Source organism: Physeter macrocephalus, chromosome 11, assembly GCF_002837175.3.
Source record: "Physeter macrocephalus isolate SW-GA chromosome 11, ASM283717v5, whole genome shotgun sequence".
Taxonomy (NCBI): domain Eukaryota; kingdom Metazoa; phylum Chordata; class Mammalia; order Artiodactyla; family Physeteridae; genus Physeter; species Physeter macrocephalus.
The window spans coordinates 13,821,603-13,828,110 of NC_041224.1; the positions used below are offsets into that span (position 1 = coordinate 13,821,603).

A 6,508-nucleotide genomic window follows, 5' to 3' on the forward strand; every position below is an offset into this window, starting at 1 on the left:
CCATTCTGTCTTCCAGGTCACTTATCCGTTCTTCTGCCTCAGTTATTCTGCTATTGATTCCTTCTAGTGTAGTTTTCATTTCAGTTATTGTATTGTTCATCTCTGGTTTGTTTGTTCTTTAATCTTCTAGGTCTTTGTTAAACATTTCTTGCATCTTCTCGATCTTTGCCTCCATTGTTTTTCCGAGGTCCTGGATCATCTTCACTGTCATTATTCTGAATTCTTTTTCTGGAAGGTTGCCTATCTCCACTTCATTTAGTTGTTTTTCTGGGGTTTTGTCTTGTTCCTTTATCTGGTACATAGCCCTCTGCCTTTTCATCTTGTCTATCTTTCTGTGAATGTGGTTTTTGTTCCACAGGCTGCAGGATTGTAGTTCTTCTTGCTTCTGCTGTCTGCCCTCTGGTGGATGAGGCTATCTAACCATTTTTTTTGGTCATTCATTTGGTAGCCATTTATTGAATGCCTACTGTGTGCCAGGCCTTACTCAAGGCTCTGAGGATGCATCCATGAACAAAGCAGATAAATATCTCTGCTCCTGTGACGCTTACATTTAAGATCTATCATAAGGGATGGGATTAGCAATAAATTTATATAAATTCAACCATACCTTTCAGCAAAGTGAAAAGGACACATTTAAATAGTTTAATTATTGGTACTACAAAAGCCTACTGTTGATATGTAGTTTTTTATTATATATTCTACTTACTATATTCATAAAATATTCATACCCATGTATAACTCTACAGGCATTCGAATTGTAAGATTATATAGAGTTTTTCAAGGACCATTTTGAGCATGCTCGATTCCATCCTTAGTACAGCCCTAAAAACCCACCCACCTTCTGAGCTGTGACTCTATTGTACCACAGTGGAAACTCTGAGACTGTTGGGCAAAGGAGGACCATTTAAAGTATTTGAGCATGAGAGTGACAGCATGATAAATCCACGGCTGGTGGGTTTAATCTGGTAACAGGGAACAAGAGATAGTACATTCACATAAACATAATCAATCAACAGTGGAATTCACATCAAGAATTTTAAAAAAGTTTGTGAGCCATTTCCCATTGTTTTAAAACAACTAAAATAGTAAGAGCTTGAGGTCATAAATATTTATAATCAACTCCTGATTGTAAAATCTAAAAGAAAAAATCTTAATACATGGGCTTATTCTGACTAAAGCCTTATCATTTTAATCAATTTTTCAAAGAGTATTTTAAAAGAACACCTAGTTAAGAAAAATCATTTTTAAATTTTGCAGTATTGGCAAAATGATTGGTATACGTTAATACCAATCATTTAACACTGAAAACATTCTTGTACAATGTAAAAATTTTTTTGACAGTATGTGACTAGAAATATTCCATTACCATAAAGCTACAAACAGATTTATGCTCCTAAGAGCAAAGTTAGAAAAGCAAAAATAATACTATAACACTGATAAGCACCAAGACAGAACTTTTTTGCACTTAGGGCCTGATTACTTGTATTTAAACATAACCTCTACCAAAAAGGACCAAAATGACACCTTATCTGGTAAAAACAAAGAAAAAAAAAAGGATAAAAATATACATACTGAGGTCTGGAAACTGAAGAATGCCCACTTTAAAACAATAAAATCAATCATACCTGTTTTTTAACTAATGTGACATTTGCAAAATATATCCATGTCAGTTTTCTTCCTCTTTAGTTCACTTTTACAATTCAGACTGCTCCATTTTTGTTAATGTGTTGTCACACTAGTGTAAATAAATATTCTGAATTATAGGAGTTTGCCATAATGAATCCAGACCATTGGAGCCAGACCCAGTAGCTCAAACAATCTTAGTTGCAGCTCATTCCAACTAGTGAAACACATTATTTATCTGTGTAGTTTAGAAAAACCTTAGCTAGATGAGGTGTGTGTGTGTGTGTGTGTGCGTGTGCGTGCCTGTACACATACAGGTTTGCCAGAGCAGTGGGAGAGTGACTGCATCCCAGAGAGAGGAGTGATATACAAGCAACTGTACACAATGGCCCGAAAGACTTGGGCAGCCAGACACCGAATTTCCCCCCAAACAAACCTGAGGCTGAGCAATGGGGGAATTAAAGGATCTGTCCTCACAACATGGAATCAGTGACAGGTTCGGAAAACGAAGACTAAGGCAGGATGCCTCGGCCACAACATTCCCGTGACACTGGAGGATGTGAAGCAGCGACAGGGATCAGGCAGGGATCAGGGACTGACTCTGGCTGCACTTGGAGGGATTCCCCGGGTCTGCAGCTGAGGATCCCTGGACCTTCCCCAAAGGGCATTGGCAGTGGCCCTCCACCTCTTAGCGAGGACGTCTCACGGATCCCAGGGTCTGAGTCTGAGTATCTCCGCCTCCCGGTCTCAAAGGTTCTCTCAGTACAGATACTATCCCTTCTAGAGGCTTGGCCCAAACCCATCACTACCTTCCACTGCCAACTCAGTCTTAGAAAGGGGTTCTCCTTCTGTCTCTGTGAGGTCCCTGAGTTTGAGGTAATGCCAACGTACCATACGCAGTGTGGCAGTAACAAAGTCAGGCAGTCCACTGGAAAACTCAAGCAATCTAGATTCAATATATTCGCCTGTTTCTGTTATCTCAGTAATACTTTTAAGCGAGATAGTTTCTCCACACAACTTATAATGTATGGGGTAAAGGAAAAAAATATTGCTAGAATATGATAGAAAGATTTTAAATGTTCAGCACTGAAACTCCTTCTTTAGGAAGGAAAAGGAGACATATTATGTTCCCACTCTCTATTTTCCATCCTTGGCTTTGAGGTACAAGAGCACCAAGTTTCCTGTAAAGCGTGTTAAAGGTTCTCCAGGTCCCTCTCCCCACAGAACAATCCTAGGTAAATCCTGAAGCGTCTACTTCCCAAATATGTAACCAACCATATCTCTGGGCATGTCTATACAGCTCTTTAATTCACTTTCAAAATCCATAGCATTTTTAAAACAAAATGACATAGTTGCATTCTTTAAATGCCAGCCATGAAATCATCACTAAAAAAAAAAAACTAGTCAGATTATATATACGTAAGTCAGATAAAATTCTTTTAAAAAATATTTATTTATTTATGGCTGCGTTGGGCCTTCACTGCTGTGCACAGGCTTTCTCTAGTTGCGGCAAGCGGGGGCTACTCTTCCTTGTGGTGCGCAGGCTTCATTGTGGTGGCTTCTCTTGTTGGGGAGCACAACTGCTCTAGGCGCACAGGCTTCAGTAGTTGTGGCACATGGGCTTAGTTGCTCCACGGCATGTGGGATCTTCCCAGACCAGGGCTTGAACCCGTGTCCCCTGCATTGGCAGGCAGATTCTTAACCACTGTGCCACCAGGGAGGCCCTCTCTCTCTTTTTAAGGTGCTTTATTTGGTCTGCTGAAGACGTGCCTATGGCTGCTTCTAGAAGCCCTTAGGGAGAGCCTCAGATGATACACTGCAGTTGGATATTTTGCTCCAGTGTTGTCAGGTTCTTAACCTATACTGTAGGTATAAGTTGTTGCATGAAAATCCCCCAAAATGTGCACACTAAATGCAGAGAAAAACCTCATTTATAATTCATGTGAATTTTCATCACGCCAGAATAATGATCCAACCTGTCCAAACATGTAACTTCTCTCTTTTTTCCCCCATGAACTAAATCCTCTTCTTTAAAAAATGGTCAGATTTATTTGAAGATCAAGTGAAAATCCACCATATTTCAAGTTAAACTCTGAGAGTTTCTATACCACTGTAGAATGATTTCAAATTCATACTGGCATTCATCTTTCTATATTTTCCTATATTTATCCTAAAGAAGCTTCCTGGATCATAATATTTATGTAGAAATTTAAAGCGTTTTATATTATACTGCGAAGTTCCAGTAAATTCTCAGTTTATTAGGGTTTACCCTTAGCTCAATGTCATACAACTTCTGCATGAGGCAAGTATACTGGTAACAAGTTATTTCAAATACAAAACTCTTAGCTCTGTGTCATAAATAAATTTGGGTAAAACTGCAAGCCTTCCACTGAATGATCTCGGCAAAAAGCAACCTTTCTTTAGCCAGGAGGACAGACATTCCCACAGGCTTAGCAAACTCTTCTGATGTTAGAGATCCCTTTTCTGAAACTGTCTCCAAGGCTGAGGCCACCATTTACTCCTCCTTGTGGGACTGAAGTTCAATTACCATGACACTGCTGTCAAACACACGGAGTCTGAGAGGTAATTTCAGTGCTTCCAGCATTTTGCATGCATTCACTAAATCTCCTCGTGAGAGCAGTGCCATTCCTCGAGCGAGCTCGGTTTACTAAACAGTACACCTCCATGAGTGACATTATTCCCCCTCGTTCCTCCAAAGGCGCCTGCAATATTCCAGCCAGCTCTTTGGCCAGCTGCATGTGGTACTGTGTGCCTGAGCCTAGGTTTCCCTGGTAACCGGGTTAGCTATTCCCATGCTCAGCAAATAGGATTTAAACCTGATGGTCTCGTCTTCTGTGATGTCACCTTGTTTGTCTTTAATCTTATTAGCAATGGATTTTGATACCACCACCAATTCCCTTAGCCTTGACCATTAGCTTGCTGAGGTCTTCGAAGGCCTCAGAAATGTTTTTGTCAGTTTCTTTTCTTTTTTCTTCCAGTTTCCTTTCAATACCTACAATTCCTACAGCCCTTATTCTTCCTGGCTGGGGTCCTCTATTTGCTCATAACGACTGGGAAACTGGCATAGTCTCCCATCTTCTCTGTGTCATTTCCTCTGATAAATGCCTGTAAAACTCAATCTGGCCGTGTTCTTTGAAGGAAAACTTGATGTAGTTCTTACTACTCTGGAATGAGACAGGTTCTTTGTTAGAAGGAGCTGAGTGAAGATGAACCACTATTCTGGCACTTTTCCCAATTCCAGCTGCCTGTTCTTCAATGAACACGATTTGGGAAAGAGGAATGGCCATGCAGCATTCATGATTTTTCTGATCTCTCCAAATTAGACGGTGTGTACTAAGAAGGAGGGTCCCAGCATCAAATTTTATCTTCTCCTCGCCGTCATAGATGTGCACCCTGCCTCAGTTCCATTTTTAAGTGGATCGTTTTTTGCCCTAATGAGCTGTGTTCTTTATATTTTTTGGATATTAACCCCCTTATCAGATACATGATTTGAAAATATTCCCTCCCATTTAGTAGGTTGCCTTGCATTTTGTTAATGGTTTTCTTTGCTACGAAGAAGCTTTTTAGTTTGAGGTCGTCCCACTCTTTAATTTTTGCCTTTGCGGCCTTTGCTTTTGGTGCCAGTCCAAAAATCATTGCCAAGACCAACGTCAAAGAGCTTACTCACTATGATTTCTTCTAGGAGTATTATGCTTTCAGGTATTACATTCAAATCTTTAATCCATTTTGAGTTTATTTTTGTGTATGGTAGAAGATAGTGATTCAGTTTCATTCTTTTGTATGTGTTCAGTTTTCCCAACACCATATTTTGAAGAGACCATCCTTTCCCCACTGTATATACTTGGCTCCTTTGGCATAAATTAATTGACCAAATATGTGTGTGTTTCTGGAATTTCTACTCTGTTCCACTGATCTATGTGTCTGTTTTTATGTCCATACCATACTGTTTTTATTACTTAGTTTTATAATATATTTTGAAATCAGGAAGCATGATGCCTCCAGCTTTATTCTTTTTCAAGATTGCTTTGGCTATTTGGGGTCTTTGTGGTTCCATACAAATGTTAGGATTGTTCTATTTCTGTGAAAAATGCCGTTGTAAGGATTGCACTGAATTTGGAGATTGCTTTGGATAGTTGGACATTTTAACAATATTAATTCTTCCAATCCAAGAGCACAGACTATTTTTCTATGTTTGTGTCTTCTTTAAGTTCTTTCATCAGTGTCTTATATATTTCAGTGCATAGGTCTTTCACCTCCTTGGTTAAATTAGGTGTTATTCTCTTTGATAAAATTGTAATTGGGATTGCGTTGTTAATTTCTCTCTTTGTTAGTTCATTGCTAGTGTATAGCAACACAACAGATTTCTGTATATTAATTTTGTATCCTGCAACTCTACTGAATTCATTTAGTAGTTCTAATAGTTTTTTAGTGGCATCTTTAGGATTTTCTGTATATGGTATCACGTCATCTGTAAACAGTGACAGTTTTACTTCTTCCTCTCCAACTTGGATTCCTTTTATTTTTTGTCTGATTGCTGTGGCTAGGACTTCCAATACTGTGTTGAATAAACATGGCGAGAGTGGGCATCCTTGTTCCTGATCTCAGAGGAAATGCTTTCAGCTTTTCACCATTGAGTATGATGTTGATATTGGCTACAGGTTTATCATACATGGTCATTATTATGTTGAGGTTTGTTCCCTCTATACCCATTTTGTCGAGGATTTTTAACATAAATGGATGTTGAATTTTGTCAGTAGTTTTTTCTGCATCTATTGAGATGATCATATGATTTATTCTTCAATTTGTTAATGTGGTATATCACATTGATTTGCAGATATTGAACCATCCTTGCATCTCTGGAATA

At 38.9% G+C, this 6,508-nt stretch overlaps 1 pseudogene; it reads right to left on the minus strand.

The window, feature by feature from the left end:
• Window positions 1–3,944: 3,944 nt before the first annotated feature.
• Window positions 3,945–5,025, minus strand: LOC102981927 (vacuolar protein-sorting-associated protein 36-like; annotated as a pseudogene).
• Window positions 5,026–6,508: the final 1,483 nt, after the last annotated feature.